This window comes from Notamacropus eugenii, chromosome 6 (genome assembly GCF_028372415.1).
Source record: "Notamacropus eugenii isolate mMacEug1 chromosome 6, mMacEug1.pri_v2, whole genome shotgun sequence".
Lineage (NCBI taxonomy): Eukaryota > Metazoa > Chordata > Mammalia > Diprotodontia > Macropodidae > Notamacropus > Notamacropus eugenii.
Window position 1 is genome coordinate 89,589,435 of NC_092877.1, and position 20,113 is coordinate 89,609,547.

Below are 20,113 nucleotides of genomic sequence, written 5' to 3' on the forward strand. Positions count from 1 at the left end.
GTATCATATATTTCATCATTTATATCATCTTTTAAAAATGCATTGATTAACTTAAGGTTTTAATAATACTTCTAGAGATGTATTTATTTGCACATAACAGATGAAGTTTTAACCTTGATCACCTAGGTGGGCCTCTACTGAGTATGGTGCAAATTAAATTAAAAGACATTTTGGGAAACAGTTAACAAGATAAATAGAAATTCAATAAAATATAGTTATAAAATGTAATACTATCTAAGTCAATACATGACCGTCAGGGATCCTCATGCTTTAGATGTAGCTGGGGGTAATGCAAGTAGAAGACTGGGCTTGGGTTCAGGAAAACCTGAGTTCAAATTTGTCCTCGTATACTTCTTATCTGTGTGACCCTCGAGCAAGTCACTTTACCTCTTTTGCCTCAATTTTCTCATCTAAAGAAAGGGATAGCAATGACACCTACCTTGCAGGGCTGTTGTGAGGATCAAAAGAAATTCTATCTGTAAAGTGTTGAGTGCCATGCTTGCACATATAAAATACGGGCACACAGTAAGTGCTGTATAGAGTTCAGTCATTATCATCATTGCTATTAACAGATTAGGGGCCTCTGTGTCTATGGAAGTTTGACAGTACTGCATTATACCACCTAGCTGCCTCAAGTTAACTCCATAGGCTGCATGCAGCTGTCTCTAGAAATACTGTTAATACCTTGAGTTAATGTGTGCATTTGAAGAGATACTATGGATGGATACTGAAGATAAATATATAAATCTTTCAGTTGTTCTTGTTTCTGTGCATGAATCCTAGGATCTTATAATGAGATTTGGGATATATAACAGAGGTCATGGAGTCTCATTCCTTAATTTCACTGATGAGGAAACTGTGGACTGAAGAGACAAAGAAATTTCCCCAGGGTCATACAAATGCTTACTAGTAGAGCCACGATTTCAACCAAGTTCTCATGACTCAATCCAGCATGTTTTCTACTATATCCTGGTAGCTGCTAAGTATAGTTAGTATCAAATTAGTCTGCACACTTTCGTTTTAGAAAGCATTCTAAGGCCTCCTCTGTAATTAATAATAGAAGCAGGGGAGGCAGGAGGTGGCACTGACCTTTGGGAGTTACGTAACCCCAAGGAGTCCCTCGAGGTTCTGGGCTCGCTTCTTTTCTCCCTCTATACTATTTCCTTGTTTGGTGATCTGAGCAGCTGTAATGGATTCATTTACCATCTCTGTGCTGATGATTCTTAAAACCACCTTTCCTGCCCCAATCTCTCTGTTGACCTCGAATCTCACATCTCCAACTGCCTTTCAGAAATCTTGAAATGGATATCCAATAGACATCTTAAACTCAATATATCTAAAACAGAACTCATCATTTTTCCTCCTAGACCCTCCCACTTCTTCCTACCTTTCCTATTATCATAGAGGGTAATACTGTTTTTCCAGTCCTTCAGACTTTCAACCTAGGAGTCATCCTAGACTTTTCACTATTTTTCACTCTCCCATATCCAAGTTGGTACCAAGGCCTGTTGCATACACATTAGCAATATCTCCTCCTTCTTTCATCTGATACCACCACCACTCTGATACAGATGCTCATCACCTCATACCTTGATTAGTGAAATAGCCTGCTGGTAAGTCTGCTAACCTGAAGTCTCTTCCCACTCCAATTCATTGTCCATTTAGACTCTAAAAAAAAAAAAAAAAATGAATCTCCTAAAATGCAGGTTCAGTCATATAAATCACACACACACACACACACACACACACACTAAACTCCACTAGCTTCTTATTGACTTCAGAAACAAAAACAAAATGCTCTCTTTGGCATTCAAAGCCCTTTATTAATCTTCTTATACCTTTCTCCAACTGGCTTCCTGGCTGTTCCACAAATAAGACACTCCATCTTTCAGCTCTGGACATTTTTTCCAGCTATTCCCTATACCTGAAATGCTCTCTCCTCTGTTCCAAACTTTGATCTTCCTGGCTTCCTTTAAGTCCCAAATGAAATCTCACTTCCCTACCCTTCTTAATTCCAGTGTCCTTCCTCTTCTATTATTTCCTGTTTATCATGTGTGTGTATGTGTGTGTGTGTATGTATCCTGTATATTTATACCCCTTATCTCTCTGTTTGCATGTTCTCTCTCCCATTATAAACTCCTTAAAAGTAGAGTCTTTTGTCTTTTGTCTCTTTTTGCATCCCTCAAGTTTAGCACATAGCCTGGCATATAGTAGGCATTCAATGTTTCTTGAGAGTCTTACTATAGAAAATTGAACTAGATCCTCTGAAAAAGCAGATTCTTGTGCTCTAAGACACAATGATGAGGATACATATGTGCTTCCAGAAGAGAGCAAGGTCACTGAGTATTTGTCAAACAAATAAAGGATAAAACATAGCATTTAGTGACTCTCTGTAGTGAAACCTATAAGTTCAACCTGACCTGAGAAGTAGGGAAATATTGCTTTCCATTGAAGAGCTTCCAGGGAAATGTGAAATATCTCCTCTTGAGCTAACTCATTTGGGGACAAATGATACCATTGTCAGGAAATGAGAAAATATTTGTTGGGTATAATGATTCCTGGGGAAGAACCCAAAAACCTTAAGGACCCAGGAGGTATTTTCAACACCATCATCCACTGAAGGTAGCAGCTTCAAAAGGGAATGGAAGATGTAGGAAGCAAACACCTCCTTGCACAGTAGATGCTTCAGAAATGTGTGCTGAATTAAATTGAGATACATATATACCAAATATATCAAAGGCATTTCTTCATTGTATGTATTGCTATCTTTAGATGGATGCTTAGTGAAGAAAGAGGCAAGGACGTAGGATGACTGCCAAGATACTATTTGACTTCAGTTACTGTCCTAAAATTCCTAACTGTACTAAGACATGTCAAAATGTTATTTTTGATCCATCAAATTTGCACTTCCAATCTTAAGCACTTACGGAGAAAGCCTCACATGCTAGGACCTAGTGATTGACATGGTGTTAAAGCAGAAGATTTAGCAATCAAATCTGCTGATGGAGTGCATTAAATAAACCGAACTTCACATGGAGAAATCTACAGCAATGGAGTCTCCCAAGTAAGCAGAGTTAAAGACAGGACAAGTAGGAAAACTTTGTGCAGAGACAAGGATTGTACATTTGAAAGCATTTATTTTGGACTCCCTAGGGCTATTAGTTGGTCTTCACAGATGTTTTCTGGAGCTTTATAAGATTATGATTAAAAAGGATTTTTCCAAGAGAAATCTCAGCTCAAACTTCAAAAGTGATCAGGAAAATTGTCTCATAGCTGCCAATTTCAATTTGTACTACTGAACAATATTCTTATTTTCCAGATGCCATTTTTGCTGCGAAGTAATGTCGAGATATTAGGAGGAGAGCTAAAGCCCTGTAAACAAACTGTGCCCTGAGCTTGGCATAACAGCAATCCTTTGCACTCACCCACTGAATGATCTCACTTTTTGGTAAAATCACATAATTATTATATTTCTTTGACCTATACCAGGTGTTCTCTGAGCTCACATGTTCTGGTCGTGAAGCCCTGCTGTGAATCAAACTTATTACATTGCTGCTGTTGCCTCTCATTTTCAGGGCTACAACCATTGGTATGAGCTTTGAGATCTCCTCACACTGCCTTGGTTCTCTCCCACTAAGGGTGGAGCCCCATCATATATGTCCTTGCTTGCAACTTGAAATTAAGTTTCTGCTTGATTTCTGGCTCTCCTCTCTCTAGCCTGTTCTGCTTAACTCCTGCCATCCACTGATTAGAGGCTGGTTCAGTCCAGTTGACAGTAAAATGGAGGAGATAGGATCGTGTCTAGGTGTGATAGTGAGATACAGAGGCTTAACTAGCTATATTTTCACCTGGGCCAAGAATCTGATAGTAGGGCTCACCTGGTAGGTAGTTTGCCATGGAGAAAGTGAACCAAGAACACAGAAGACAAAACATTCCCCCTGGAAGATAATGTTTGTACCTTCTAACTTTCCTACTCCATGGCAAAGTCTCAGCTGCCCCATGCAACTACCACTATACTATGATAAACATATTTCAAGATTCCCAATCTACATATGGAAGAAAGCCATTCTCAAGTCTGAGTTAGAGTGATGATTAAATTTTGCTAAATTATGAGGGAAAAAAAATAACAACCTTCAAGCTATGTATCAGTAGCCATGTTCCCCTGAAGAAAAACAATCATAATACCCAGTCTGGCTTAGGAACGTGAAAGCAGATGCTCCCTAATCTGAAATCAAGATAGCAATTAAAATATATAAAAATCACAAAAAAATGAAACGAGTCATCTCATGATCAGGTAAAGTTTCTGTTCGTTTTCACCCTTGAGAGTTTAATCTTGCACTTTTTTTTTGCTTGTATCTTTTTAATAGCTTTAAAAATGTTTTAAAAGTTAATTTCGTAGTTAATGAAATGGAATAAGTAAAGATGATTCACTAAGTGGATAAAAAAGAGAAGCTAAATTATGTATAGTGAAATTTGTCATGAGGCATATTGGGGAAATAGATTCATAAAACCTGAGAACAGGAAGGAAACTTAGATATGCGGCATTCTTGTTAATTAAAAATCCTGGTTATCTGCACCACCATATATTTATAAGTCATTTATTCCAATGGTTAAGCTTTTCTGGGGTTTATTTTTTCCCTCTTTGATCCCCTCTACATAATCCTTTTTACAATATTCACATAGTACCTTAAGATTTGCAAAGTACTTCACATGGGTTATCTCATTTACCCTTCACAATTCTTTTGGTAGGTGCTGGTATTATTCACTTTTTAGTTAAAGAATTGAAAAGTTAAGTGACTTTCCCAAGATCACAAAACTAATGTGTGTCTGAGGCAAAAGATGAATTCCTACCTCCAAGGCCAACAATTCTATCCATTGAGCTGCCTAGATACCCACAATCCAAATACTCTCTCTCTATATATATTATATATACATATATATGTACACATATATGTGTATATATATAATTTTGTTTTATTTCAGAAACAACAAATAATAATATGACAGACCAAGTTTTAAAAATGTAACTGAGCTCATCACAGTATTTGGACATGGACCTTAGATAGCTGTTTGGTTCAGGTAGCCACCCCACCAAAAAACTGAAGCCTGAAAACCAAAGATGTGGAAAGGACTTTACAGAGGTATGTTTGATAACCCAAATTTCAAATGTCACATTAGTAGAATATAATTCACTACAATGAATCATGATGGTGTTGAATGGAATGTTTCTGGTTACCATAGAGAACCAATTCCAAAACCAACTCTAAATTTGTTTGTAAGCACTTAAGACGCAAATACAAACAAGTACAAAATATCAATAGAGCTTTAAATATTTGAGGATGGAGTGCGAACATAGTACTTTAAGTCTGTATCCCGTATTGCTAATGATCTACTACATAGTTCTGCTTGAATATCCCATCATTGCCACAAACTCAATATGTACAAAATGGAACAAAGAACACTTTCTTTCAGGATTTGCCCAACTTTACACTTTTCTCTTAGTCGTTCAGACTCCAAACTTCAGGATTAATCACTGATTCCTTGCTCTTGCTCCCCACCACTACCAGATGCAATTTGTCACTATTTTACCACTCCTTTTACTAAAGTCTTTGCACCCTTCTCCTTTTCTGATTATGAAGGAATATCCCCTCCAAAGACAATTGTGGTGAGTCTCCAGTCATACGGTGTAGATCTACATGAAGACATAAATGTTGAGTCTGAAGGGTTTGTGGGGATTTTTTCATAACTGCAGTAGACATCAGTAGGATATAGCTTTAAAATGCAAATCTGATTTGTGAATCTCCAAGGGTGATATAGAGAGAAAGCTGAGTGGAACAATCATGATACAGGAAGAAAAAGTCAAGAAAGGGAGATGGAGTCCACAAGCATAGTCAAGTATGATAAGGGATGGATAAAGGATCCAGGAGATGAAGTTATGAAAACTGATAGAGAAGTGTTTATAAAATGAAGGGGAGGGGACATAGGGGAGAAACATGTAGGATTTCAGTCACAAGTGACCAACTGAATACAGCCCTAAAGGAGGATCTTGGTGTGATGGACACTCAGAATATGTTGGAATCTTTCCTCATCTGTTAGCTGGAGTATGATCCCTGGAAAAGTTGCTTCTTTGGGGCTCAGTTTCCTCATCTGCAAATTGAAGGACAAACAAGTAATGAAAGAACCCACCTAATCAGGTTGTTTTATCAAATAAGATAATGTATATGAAGTACTTTGTACTCTTTAAAGAGAATATAAAAACAGTGGTTATCATTCTAGACAGGGAGGAGGACCAATAGAAGTCAATTAAGATAGCGCTGGGAATGCAATATCTGTGTTTACTTTCCTGGTGCAAAATAGTGCTTGGTAAATAGTAACTGCTTAGTTAGGTGGCAGATAAGGTAGAGGAATAGAGGCTTAAGACAGAAATCAAGAACCCAGCCTATGGGACTGGGTCATCAGGAGTTGGCCACTCAGGAGGAAAATCTGTTCAACTAGGGGTAAGCCCTTTGAGTAAGTCAGGTAACCTTTCTGGGTCTCAGTTTGGTCTTATATAAAATGACAGTACATGAGGCTAAATAATCACCAATTTCCCTTGAAGCTGTAGATCTTGAATTCTATTTATTTGTGTTACTTAAAGATCAAGGTTATCATTACCTCTAATTCACCCCTTTCAGCTCTAAAAATCTACAAGGGGATGAATTCCATAGTACAGTCAAATATACACTTGCCGGAAAAAAAATAGGATAAAATCTCCAGAGCAAGGGAAACCTATAACTGTGCTTGTGTGTGCATGTGCATGTATGCGCATGTGTGCGCTCATGTATATATATATGTGTGTGTACATGAATGAAAGAGTCACTAGAAGGGGGAAACAAATTAAGAAGTGGGAAGGAAAAGTAATTGACAGAGCTATGACATTGAGAAAGTAGGATGAATTAGGGCAAGGCCAAGAGGTGAAGCTGTAGGAGTCACCACCATATAGCCTCAGGCTTATTAAAAATAGTAGTCAAGGGTAAATGCTGAGAGTGAAGCAGTATGCGCTTTAGGTTTGCAGAGAAGGAGACTGGTTTCAGCCAATCAAGAATCATTTTTCAGTGCTTATTATATGTCAGAAATCATGCGAAAGATGGAAAATTAGAAGAAAGACAAAAACAGTCCCTGTCCTCTATGAATTCACATTTTACTAGAGGACAGAGCATGTAAATAACTACATATATCCAAGACACATTCAGAATAGATAAAAGCTTTATCAGGGAAAGGTACTAGTAGCGAGGGAGACTGGAAAAGATTTCCTGCAGAAGGTAGAATTTGAGCTGGGTCTTTAAGGAAGCCAGAGAGGTTAAGAGCCAGAGGAAAGAGGAGAGGAAATACCAAGCATAGGAGATATCAGTGGAAATGCTTGGAGGAGGAGTTGAGTCTGGCAAGTAGACCAGTGGAGGCAGGTCCTAGAATGCACAGAAGGGAGTAAAGAATAAGAAGTTTGTAAATGTAGGAAGGGCCCATGTTATGAAAAGCATTATTTAAAGCATTAAAGTCAAAGGACTTGACTTTACGTGTGATCCTGGAGGTAATAGAGAGATGCTGCAGTTTGAATTGCAGGTGGAGGAAGTGATACAGTCCTATTTATGCTTTAGAGAAATGATTTTGGCAGCTGAGAAGATAATGGATTAGAGTGCAGAGAGAGCTAAAGCAGAGAGAACAATGAGACTGCTCCTGGAATAGTTCAGACAACAGGTGATGAGGAATGGAACTAGGGAGGCTGAATCTGAGTAGAGATATGTATTTATAAAAGATGATGTGAAGATAGAAACCACAAGATTTGGCAATAAACTGGACATGCAGATTGAGTGAGAATAGCAGGTAGGGAAAGACACTAAGGTTACAAGGCTGGGAGGATGGTGCTACCCCTGACAATCATAAACATGTTTAGAAGGGGGAGGATTGAGGGAAAAGCTAATGAGCTCCATTTTTCACATGTTGAGTTTGAGATACTTTCAGGATATCCAGTTAGATATGTCTAAAAGGCAGATGATGATGTGACTGGGACTCAGAAGAAAGATTTCAGCTGGATTTGTAGATCTGGGAATCATATGCACAGAGATGGTAGGTGAACTTATGAAACCTGTATGATCACTGAATGAGAGAGCAGAGAGAGAAAAAAGAAGAGGGCCAAGGACAGAGTATACACTGTTTGTGGTAGTAACATGAAAAAAGAACTAGCAAAGGAAAGAGAGGAACACATACAGACAGAAATAAAATCTAAAAGAACAAGGGCACAAAAAAACAACAACAGAAAATGGTATCAGGAGCAGAAAGTGATTCATTTTACATTCCCTTTTAGTCACTAGCAGTAATGTAACATGGAGTCAACAGGAAATGAGTAGAAAAAATAATATGCAGCTGTGAATGTCCATTTGAAGTGAGATAGCTTAAATTTGCAAAGAATTTGTCATAGAAACCGAAATATCACTCAAACATCCCACTACCATAAATCCTACGTATACACTGAATTGTGTCAGAAAATCTCCAGGTAGCATATCATTGAATCTTATATGTATATCAAAGAAAATGAGTGAACCGAGGTTTGCAAAGCCATAAAACATCACAGTACTCTTGCCTAACTCCTGGCACAAGGAGTCATCTGTCAATATGCTGCTTCCATACCAGCTTTAGAAGCATTGGTCACTCATGACACTGCTTTTGATAGATTCTGAGAACAAATGAGATCCTATGAAAGACATTGGAATTCTTTCCTCCATGGCTTTGGCAAATTTCCCCTGGATAGACAGGCATTTGGCCCCTTGCGTTTATGAAGCTAAAGCAATTGACAAAGAGATTTCTATCACCAAGTACTCAAAGAAGATATTCAAATAGGCCAATTTATCCCATTTGGCATTTCTGAAGTTCCTAGGTTTGTGATTCTTTGACTGAATCTTCCTGGCAAACTCACCTCCCATGGCACTTCTGTGCCATGTTAATGCCAATGATAACCAAATAAAAAGTGCTTGACCAAGTCAAAATTCATAAACACTCATCAAAATATATATAAAAATAAATTTTCTTCTTTAAGAAGAAAGAAACAATGAAGATTATATAGTGTCTAGACATTTGTTAAATTCAAAACCCCTGTGAACTGTTCAAGTGGAAGAAACCCCAGGTCCAAAACAGGAGACATGGAATAAACCAGAGTCCAATCAGAGTTTGCAAAGATTATAATTGCATTTATTGCCTAGAGGGAGTTTGCAAGCTGGAACAGTGAGAAAGGGTCCACATTTGTTCAAATAGGAGCTGGAAAGAGTGAGATATTTCTACTTTTTAAACAAAGGAAGCAGAGAATTGGGCAGGTCCTAGAAAGGAATGAGACAGGAGCCCCATTCCCATTCCCAAGTGGGATGGGGCAGAGGGAAGAGTGGGAGAGATCCAGGAAACAGGAGAAATGAGCGATTCCAGGTATTAGAGTTGTGGCCATTTGATACATAAATCAGAAGGTTTTCCTGGTATTAAGCAGGCCTGGCACTTCAAGGCTTGAACACAAACAAGATAAGGAGATGTATCCAAAAAGCTTAAAACAGAATGTGTCTGAGAGTTCCATGACCAATAATTAAGGGAGTCTCTGAAGATAAGAATGTCTCTTGAAGGTCCATAAACCACGAAATGGCTCAGGGTCTAATTCAAAGCTGGTATAGGCTTAATTGACTTCAAAGTTCCTGATTTTCTGCAAATCCATCTGGATTTTACTCTTTGTCACCACAAATGAGTGTTGGTATGTCAAGTCACTGTCATCTCAGCTAATACAGTCCTCATACAGCTCTTCTCAGAATATCCGGGATCGGGGGAACCTTGAGCAAATCAAGGTAGATGGTATATCCAGTTTCATAACATTTACCTATTTTTTTTTTTAAATTCTCAATTTTTTTGTGGGGGAATATAATAAATAATGTAGTTATAGACTTACCTGTTTTACTCTCTCCAAATATATGAAAAATAAAGCTCCTTTCCCTACATAATAAGTAAAGAGTATTAGGTATTTTTATATAAAGACAAATTAACTTCACCTTGAGGTTGTGATTGTAGGTATTCACATTATCAACTCTTTACTTTCAACTGAGAAGAAAAAAAGACTTCCTATTCTAGAAAAGAGTATCTCTTGGTAACAGTGAAGGTCTTTTTTCGTGGGGAAATCTTTCTCATAAACTTTCACTCTGTCACTGCTAAGACCATTATATTGATGGTGTTCATGTGAATGTAATCTCTGCAAGAAAGCCTTCAGCTGCTCAGTCAACCAGTCCTGAATTTTTCAGATTTTAGGAACCAAAGAGACAGAAGTATAAAAAGAAGCCCCTCATAGGGACCAATGTAAAAGCACAGCTGTCAGAGGTTTCCCGCAGGTTGTGTGCTCTGGCTGGACTTAGAAAAGACCAGATACAGTACTTTGTGACCGAATCCCTTTCAGGCTTTCATGCACAACTCTGATGTAGCTGGAGTTGCTGCAGAGAAGGAAGCTGGTCTCCTGGGCAGCCAGGGCCATTTTCCTCGGGCCAACCTATTGAAGTATTGTGCAAGTGGATTTGCCTGATACCTGGCCAGGAGTTAAGTACAGTCACTGAGGGAACATTGAGACAATGTGAGACAGATTAGGTCAGCTGATCTCTCCTCCCTGCTTGTGCCTTGGACTTTGAGGATGCTTGGCAGCAAAAGAGGCTTTTGAATACATCCTCTCCTATTTTCCAGGTCCCTGAAAGACCAAAGGAGCAGGATACAGAAAAGAGGTTAAAGGAAGTCAGACAGAAAACTTTGCCATGTGTAACTGGGATCAACTTCTTCAGAGCTCATTACTTTAGCTTTGTTTTTATCATAGAAAAGAATTTAGCTTCCATGCTGAGTAATTTAATTGGAGGTGGGGGGGTGGCATTTGTTGAGAAGGGAGCAAGACTGAGGATCTCACTACATGGAGACACATAACCCAAACAACAATGAATTATGTCCGGGAATTTATTTATATCCTCAAGATTCAAAATGTACAGCATTTAGGAAAAGACTGCTGATGGCACATGCTCATTTGGCAGTATGAGCTCATAACTTTGAGATAGCTAGGTGCTTTTTCCATGCTGTTTGTATTGGGTTAGTTTAAAGTTTCTAGTGTCACCAATCCAGGCGCCTACTAGCTATGGCCCTGGACATGTCATTGAACCTATCTGCCTCAGTTTCCTCATCTGTAAAGTGAATAAAGTAATGGCACCTACCTCCCACAGAGCTGTACAAATTAAATAAGACAATATTTGTAAAGCACTTTACACAGTGTCTGGTACACAATAGGCATTTAATAAACATGTTTCCTTGCATCTCTTCATGTATGTATATTGTCACCCACTGGTACTGATTCAAATCATGTAACCAACTCATTCTGTCATGTAGTCAATACAGTATCTTTGGATATTCAATACAGCAAATTGTCCACCCCCCATAAAAGTTGCATATACATACATACATACATACACACACACACACACACACACACACGTATATATATATGTATGTATATAGTTGGTTGCTGTCCTTTGTCTTCGAAGAGGACCAAAATGACATCACCATGATAAAATGAAATTTCAGTGTGTCCGACTATGGCTAATCAGACCAATACAAGTTCAGAATGCTCTACCACAGGCTGGACACAGATAGTCCGTGTGAATATTTGGAGCAGATATCCCAAATTTGTGCATCCTGTGTTTACTTTGTGCTGTCTCAATTCTGCTTTACTCAAAGAGCACAGCACCCTTTCTGATGTGGGCATGCCATGCTGAGCGGTCCTGTGCAGGTGTCTCTCATAGTCAAATCCAAAGTTCTTGAGAGAGACCTTAAGAGTGTCCTTGTATCACTTCTTTTGGCCCCCATGTGACCGCCTGCCCCATGCAACCCTAGTCTTTTTGGCAAGCATACCCTAACCCTAACCTGATTCTAACCCTAACCCTAAAATCCTAACCCTAACCCTAAAATGCCTCAGATTCTCTCTCTCTCTCTCTCTCTCTCTCTCTCTCTCTCTCTCTCTCTCTCTCTCTCTCTCTCTCTCTCTCTATATATATATATATATATATATATATATATATATATATATATATATATATATATGTGATTAATCTATGATTTCATTGACTGATCACAATGGTCTCTGATCACTACCATCTTCAAAGTTGCCTAAAATCTCAGGAAGGCTGTGACTTGGCCTCAGTCATTATTACTGTTAAGTGGCTATTATGTACCAGTTCAAATAATAAGAAGTGTCATAGCTGCAATACCTGAGCTAGAATTTGAACTCAACAGTCTTCCTGACTCTAGTAGGTTCAGCCTAATATCCACTACACCTTAATTCTCCTTAGCAATAAAAAAAGAGCCTAATTCAAGCACTATTTAGAGGACATTCGCAGGTCCTCAGACTATACTTTTGAGAATTTCTTTCCTACACAACATTACTTACTATTTCCCCAGTTTTATTTTTATCAATGCTTATTACAGTGACAAAATTCTTTAGCTTTAAAATGTTTTAAGTAAGAGGGAAGTCATAGAGTTCAGGTGGGGTCGTAGAGACAAGGGTGGTAGTACTGGCAACAAAACTATTTTCTTATTAATCACAAGCTCGGTTAACCACCTTTCTGTGGAGTCTAGCATAAGAATTAGGTGAGTATCAGACACAAGTCTCAGACTGACTGAATGGTTAATATGAATATAACATATTACAATATAATATGTTATGATATGATATAAATATATTTTTATAAATTCAGATATTTGAAGGTAAGAAGAAGCAAATATAAAATTTACTGTCCATTCATTTTCTAATATACTCAAATTTTTTTAAATGCAAATTCTTGCCATAATATCTTGATAAATATATGCAATTCATGTTTTTTTCAGGTGGAGAGACAGATCTGACAACCTCTTAAGTTTTTTAATCTATCCTAGATATTTCCCTCTACTTGAGAAAATGGATGCAGTTTTAGAAATATATCATTACTAAGTTGTTCCATTTTAAAGCGTTATTTGTGCTTATCCACATTCAGTGAATACCAGAGATATAATGTGAGGAGACCTAGAATTGAAGTCAAAAAGTCAGCTGTGTGACAATGAGCTTGTCATTTGACTTCTTCAGGCTTCAGTTCCTTATCTGTAAATGGGGAGAGCAATATGTATTGTAAAATCTGACAACACCCAAGACTCTTTTTCCAGATTTCCTCACAAATTCAGTCTAATGATGGATCTGAAAGACCATCACATAAGTTAAATATATTTCCAACTTTTGCTTTTATAATTTCCATAATCAGTGTTTTAGCATTGCATTTTCTTAAGAAGTCTTATTAAAAAAATCCTTACTCAGGAATGTTTTTTACTAAACTACTCAAATTGAACATTATAACACAATATCACAGAGATACACATTAGGCTTGATCTTAAGAGAATTATTACAATCAACATTTACAGCTTATTCTAAATGTTCTTGAACAATTTTCTTCTACACTAACAAAAGAAACACCTGCATATTTCCCAAAATCAAATCACTGGGGAGGAAGATTAGAGCAAAAATATTATTTATTCATAATTCAGTCATTCTATTCTTCCTATGCTTAAAGAACCTAAGCATGTCCACATACATTTATTTGTTCATAAAACATTTATAGAGAAGCCATTCTGTACGAGGCACTCTACTTGGCCCTGTGGGAGATACAAAAAATAAAGCACAGAACAGGAATATAATTCAGGGGCTATCTACAGGGGGACATAAAACATATACAGAAGGAAAATATAAAGTAGGTTGTGATCATTCTTCTTAGGAGAGGTAAAATAAAGTAATATAGGATTTCAGAAGAGGGAGACCTCATTCACGTATTAGGAAATTAGGAAAGGAAGTAGTATGTTCATTGTTGTGAAGTTGTACTTTCCAAACTGAAAGTAATGGACCCCAATTACTGGAGCTGAGAACCCTGGTCTGGGAATGGAAAACACAAAAGCACATCCTGACTCGGAACCTAACTCATTTTATAAGCATGAGGATTTGGTCTAACCCCTTCAGGACTCATTTCCTTAACTGTAAAGTGGGAAGGTAACACTGGAAGGTTGCTTTCCTTTCAGTATTACCCTCATCACATCACATCTTGTATCACTATTATTTGTTTTATCAAAGTACCAGACCTTCACTGTCAGATAGGAAATGCCACTAGCTTGGAGACCATGTTGGTTTTTACCTCTGTATCCTCAGTCTGTGACACATTGTCTTGTATAGTTTTATTGGTCCAGACTGGAGTCTAATTGGTGTAGATTATTCTGGTACAAGAATTATCTTCACTAATGCAGATCAGCAATTCCTCTGGAATTTAATAGTTGTAGAAATCAGCCTGAGGGGTTTAATGACTTAGCTGGCACACAGTTGGTATAGAACAGAAACAGGCAATTTCCTCCCCCCCCCCCCCTTTTTTTATTCCCTTTAAGGCACATATTTTAACTACGTGACTCATCAGAATTCTAGAATAACCTGTCAGTGGATACTGGGAAAAAAAAGTCCTTAGACACTACACAATGCCCTCCATGAGTCAACTCACATTCCTTTTCTAGCCACCTAACTTATTATTCCCCTTCATCATGCTCATGCTTCAGCCATACTAGGTTATTCGCCATTACTCAATCACATGCCCCCCTTTCTGCTGCTTCCACATCTTTATGTATTCTCTCTCTCTTTCATGTCTGGAATGATCTTCCTCCATATCTATATTTGCTGACATCTTTCAAAGTTCAGCTAAGATATCAGCTTATCCATGAAGCCTTCCCTGTTTCTTTACCAACCATGGCTATAAATGCTCCTTCCCTTCTTGATTTTTGCATACGATTCTATACTTCCCATATCCATTGTATTAGCTCCTCCAGTGCAGGGATTGTGAATCCCAGATCTACACTTTTCTGAGCTCCAGTAAGTCATCAATGTTTATTGGACATTTTGAACTAGTTGTCCTAAAAATATATACAATCCAAGGATCCAAAACAGAACTCCCTGCTTCTTCATCCCCACCCCCAACCCACTCCTCCCTATTTCAAATTTCCCTATTATTATCTAATTGAGAGAAATGATTATTAATAACCAATGATTTGGGGCAATCCAGAGTTTCCCTTTTTTCTAGAGTCCTCATTTCCAAGTTCATTCCCTAGAAGGACATTGAATTAACTCTCTTAAATTTTGATCTGATTCCACCAGACCTTAAAAAGAATTTAATCTCCTTGTGTTCTATTCAGGTTTGGGCAGGGATAAATTCTTTGATTAGATTGGCCAAGATTGAGAGTAATTTTCAAGTAAATAACTCAGTCAAAATGCATCAGAACTGGGCCAGCCCCTCATTGTCAATTCATTCTCAATTGCTAACCGATCAGAGCTGATTGCCACCCTCAGAAACACCTCTCTTCCAAGGTCATATAAGCTGTGAGCCAACCTCTGTGATAGTCTTTGGCATTCAAGAGTGTCACTGACTCTTTTATTAATAACATGCTAGCCTTATTAATAAAATGACTAAATTACCTAAAAATTATGGCACTTGAACTTTTATACCATCACACAGGGCACCATCACTCATCTAGTAACCTAGTTCTCAACCTTTACATTATTCTCAACTACTCCCTCTCATTCCATTTATTCATTTTATTCCCAAATATACTTGTATGTGTCTTTTTTTCTTTCTTTCCTACATACCTCATGGACTCTTGCTGCCAAACCAATAAGGAGATATACAGAGTCCTGAACAGAAATATCTTGGGAGGGGTAACAAAGGAGGAGGTCATCAGCATACTAAAGAAGGATAGAGTCCTTAAAATCTAATGAGGATGAGTCTTGCTTTAATATCTATGAGAAATAGACATTGCCGGGCAGCTAGGTGGTGCAGTGGATAGAGCACCAGGGCAGGAATCAGGAGGACCTGAGTTCAAATCTCACCTCAGACATTTGACACTCACTAGTTGTGTGACCTTGGGCAAGTCACTTAACCCCAATTGCCTCATCCTGGGTCATCTCCAGTCATCCTGATGAATATCTGGTCACAGGATTCAGATGGCTGTAGAGGAAAAGTGAGGCTGGTGATCTGTACAGCCCTCCCTCAGTCAAAACAAAGTTGAGTGCAAGTCATGTCATTATTTCTCTGATGGCATGGTCTTCTTTGGCAACAAAGGTCAAACACACACATGAGAAGTAGGACAGCAACCTATGGAAAACAGTCCAGGTACACTGGCATCTCTCCCAGGTAAAAACAAAACTGAACTGGCTTTCAGGGGCAACTGGGATTGAAAAGAAGGCACTACAGAGGTTAACCATTGGGAAGGGAGTGGCCCAGGATGGTACAAGGTTAAGCAGAGCATGGGGGTTTGGGACAATGGGTGCTCTGGATATTTAAATAGCATTAATTGCTCAGAATCATTCACAAGTTGCTAGCCCTATCCAGACTGGAAACATGGGTATGTTCACAGGGGAAGTACAGGGAATAATAAGACCCTTACACAGAAAGTCCTTGATGAGGGCCTGGGCTCCTTCAATGGCCTCAGTGCTGAGTGTACATTCATGTATGGATGGTATGGATATAGATGGGTTGAACTGTACAACAACAGGTGGGTCACTGATAACTGACCTGATGTTGGTAGCATTAAAAGCCCATAAGCTAGGGGAAATTTGGTTATGAGCTGGATTGTTAGAAGGGGTTAAGGAAAAGAAACCTAATGGAATGGGGACACTTCCAGATATGGAGGGTGTCAGGAATAACATGCATAAGGAAGTGGTCCTTCCTAGGTCAAATGAAATAGTGACCTGTAATATATGAAGCAGATCACATCCTATTAGCTGGTTAAGGGCCTCAAAGATCAGGACAAAAGAATGAAAGGCACTGACCCCTTCAATAAAAAGGGAGAGTGGTTCTGAGATATGGGCTATAATGGTCTTATTAGCAATCCACACAACTAAGATACACTCGACTCTGGAAGAGGTGAGTGGGGAAGGCAGAGGGGTTTAAAATTGAGAGTGTGGCACTAGTGCCAACTACAGCAGACCCTTCTGGCCTCTGCGTAGGCAAGGGGACATCTCCAGCAGGAGTCATGGGGATAACTGGCATGGCCTGTATAACCCCCTCCTTTTGCCAACCCTTCTGCCAGCCCTCCCTAGAGCTGAGTCATGCTGATTGGGATTATAGGGAGGATCCCTCAATATTTTATGGGGTGCTTTCTCTTTTTTCTCTTCATCATCTACTCTAGCCACCATTTTATATTTTTTTTTCCTCCATTGGCTGTTTGGGGTTTTGTTTTGTTTTGTTTTTTTCCGCAAGAAAAATAAACTTCTGAACTCCAATGTTTAGTCTCCCTTCTTGACCAAGGCAACCATGAGTTGATACAGATCGACATACCCAGGTCTATATGAATACAGGGTAAGTGGGAACTGTTCAGTAAATCTTATAGCAAATCCTTCCCTGAGGCTGGGATACTCCTTGGCAATAGCCTGGGGTTCTCTGTACTTCCAGGGCTTGAAACCATAGATACTGATCATGCTACTGTCCTTGGGGTTTTTCCTGGGCAAATTTTGGCTTGCACTTTGGAAGGGAACATAGAACTAGGGACTGGGTGGAATCTTTTGGTAAAGGTGGGTAGAATTTAGGTAACTGAGTAGTAAAAGCCCACTTCTTTGGGACTGTTAAAGAGGTTTTCAAATGATTTAATCCTTTCTTTCATTGATTCTAATCCAGACCTATGCTCTTTGTCCTTTGCCTCTGAATACCATTTATTATAGCTGTTCCAATCAAGAGGCTGAGTTTCCTTATTCATCAATTTCTGCCTTAAATACTTTAATTTGATCTTACCAAAGCTGCCCTAACAGGGCGAGCAAAGTTTGGGGTCATCACTAGTCAAATCAATTCAATCCTGGAAATGCAAGGGATAGTCAGAGCTATATTTCTTATACATTTGAAAGACACATTTGTTCTGGCGGAGAATTGATGGGAACTGTTGTACTCTCATTTTGCCCTTATCATATATCTGTCCCATTTTGAAAACAGACATTCGAAGACAATGACATCACTTAGCTACACAACTGCATACAACACACAAATACAGGTATTGTAAAGGGATATCACAACACAAATACAGATAATTCACACTATGCTAGCAATCCACTTGAGTTACAAAAGTAAATATTCCAAAACTCTAACCAAGTGCAAAATTAAAAAGTTAATTTTAAGTGTTTCCAAACACACATAAAACCAACCATGTAAACAATTCTTACACAAATAAAAATGTGCTGTGTGAAGCAAAGAAAAACAAAAGTGAAAAAAGACACATTAAAAAAAAAACAAAAAACAAAAGACACCCTGCCAATCCATGTGCAGAAAACCAGGAAAAAAAAACAAAAAAATGGGCCTTACCAAAATGATCCAAGTCAAGAAAAGGAGTCCTGGAGTATTCCTCACAATGAAAAGTAGGCTTTATCAAAAACGAGGCCCAATAATGGAGTGAGAGGCAGAGCACTGAACCTGCCAGGAGAGGTTAGTTGGGACTCTGGAAAAAGATTGAATGGTACCTAGTCCCTTCTATCAGACACTGGAAGGCTCAAGTCATTCACCCCTTAAAAACCACTGCCCCAATTAATGTTAATGAGATTTCATTTTATAGTCTTTAACCTGTGAATACCTGGAGCCACACAAAGTAGTCCAGAGACAAGAGTGCCAGGAAACAAGCAGTGGTTTAATTAATTACTTTCAGAATGAGGAATGCTCTCTATGCTGGAGTACAGGCACAGGTTAAATACATAAATCACAAGTGGGAAAAGTGGGGGAAAGGTGTATTACAGACAATCATTTACAGGGCCTGACAAGTCCATAAAAGCTGGATAATGCAGGCGTTCTGAAGTCCTATGGGAACAGTATTGTTTCAGGTCTTTGGAGGTTGTTACTTGGTGGGCTGCAGGATCAGAGTTCTGGGACAGAACAGGTTCTACCATCTTTGATTCATTTCACTTAACATACACAGGCATAGCAATGTAGCAATTGTGAGCGTTGTCAAGGGTTTGATTGGTCATTTCAAGCTGCATTGTAAGCTTCTGACTCCTAAGCCAGAGGAGAAAGCTCTGAAAAATACAAATTATTAGTATATTCATTAAATATATCATATTAATATGAAAGTTATGATTCCTTTCACATTTTCTTTCTCCCTTCCTGTTCTTTATTTGTACTTTTTATTCATTTGTATTCATTTATATTTATATGAATAAATAATACATATACAATATATAATAAGTTATATATTGTAAATTATATACATTCTATATTATAGAATGATATATAATTATATAAATTATATATATATATAATGTGTGTATATATATGTATAAATATACATATATATATATACACATATTCATTTACACTCCTTATTCATTCATTCCACAACTACCACTCTGGCTCAGCTTCTCATCATCTTTCATTTAGACTATTCCCAAAGTCTCCTAATTGGGTTCCCTGCCTCTGATCTTTCCTCTCTGTAAGCCTTGTCCATAAGGCTGTGAAGTTGCTCATCCTAAAACACAAGTCTCTTGTCACTTAACCATTCAATAACTTCGGTGACTATGTATTGCTCTAAGAGTAAACATGAATTCATCTGTTTGTCATTTAAATCCTTTCACAATCTGCCTCCAGACTAATTTTCCAGGTTGATTGCACATCTTTTCTGTTCACACATACTACATTCTAGACAAAATAGCCTACTTTCACTTCCTTCTATAGGTTGTCCTTAACTTCTGGCTTTTAGAATCCCTAATTTTCTTTGAAGTTCAGCTGAAATGTCAAATGTTTCATGAGGCCCCTCTTGAGCACCTTTGCTACTGTTCCTACTTCTGCCCAAATTACTTGTATATACTTTGCAATCACTTATTACATGTGGTTTCTCCCAGTACAAAGCAAACTTCTTGACGACAGGAATTTTCTTTCATTTCTATCTTCTTATTGCATACACATAGTACAGTGCACTTACAAAATAGGTCCTTAATAAATGCTTGTGGAATATTGAGTGAATGAATACTAAACTCAGAGTTGGCAAAGAGCTTAATGATCAACTA

At 38.2% G+C, this 20,113-nt stretch overlaps 1 long non-coding RNA gene across 1 annotated transcript in view; it reads right to left on the reverse strand.

Moving 5' to 3' along the window:
* Positions 1-18,723: 18,723 nt before the first annotated feature.
* Positions 18,724-20,113, reverse strand: part of LOC140510470 (uncharacterized) — a 125,020-nt gene continuing 123,630 nt past the window's right edge. Inside the window, exon 3 of the long non-coding RNA XR_011969240.1 lies at positions 18,724-19,126. This is a non-coding gene — a long non-coding RNA (uncharacterized lncRNA). The remainder of the gene's footprint in view (positions 19,127-20,113) is intronic.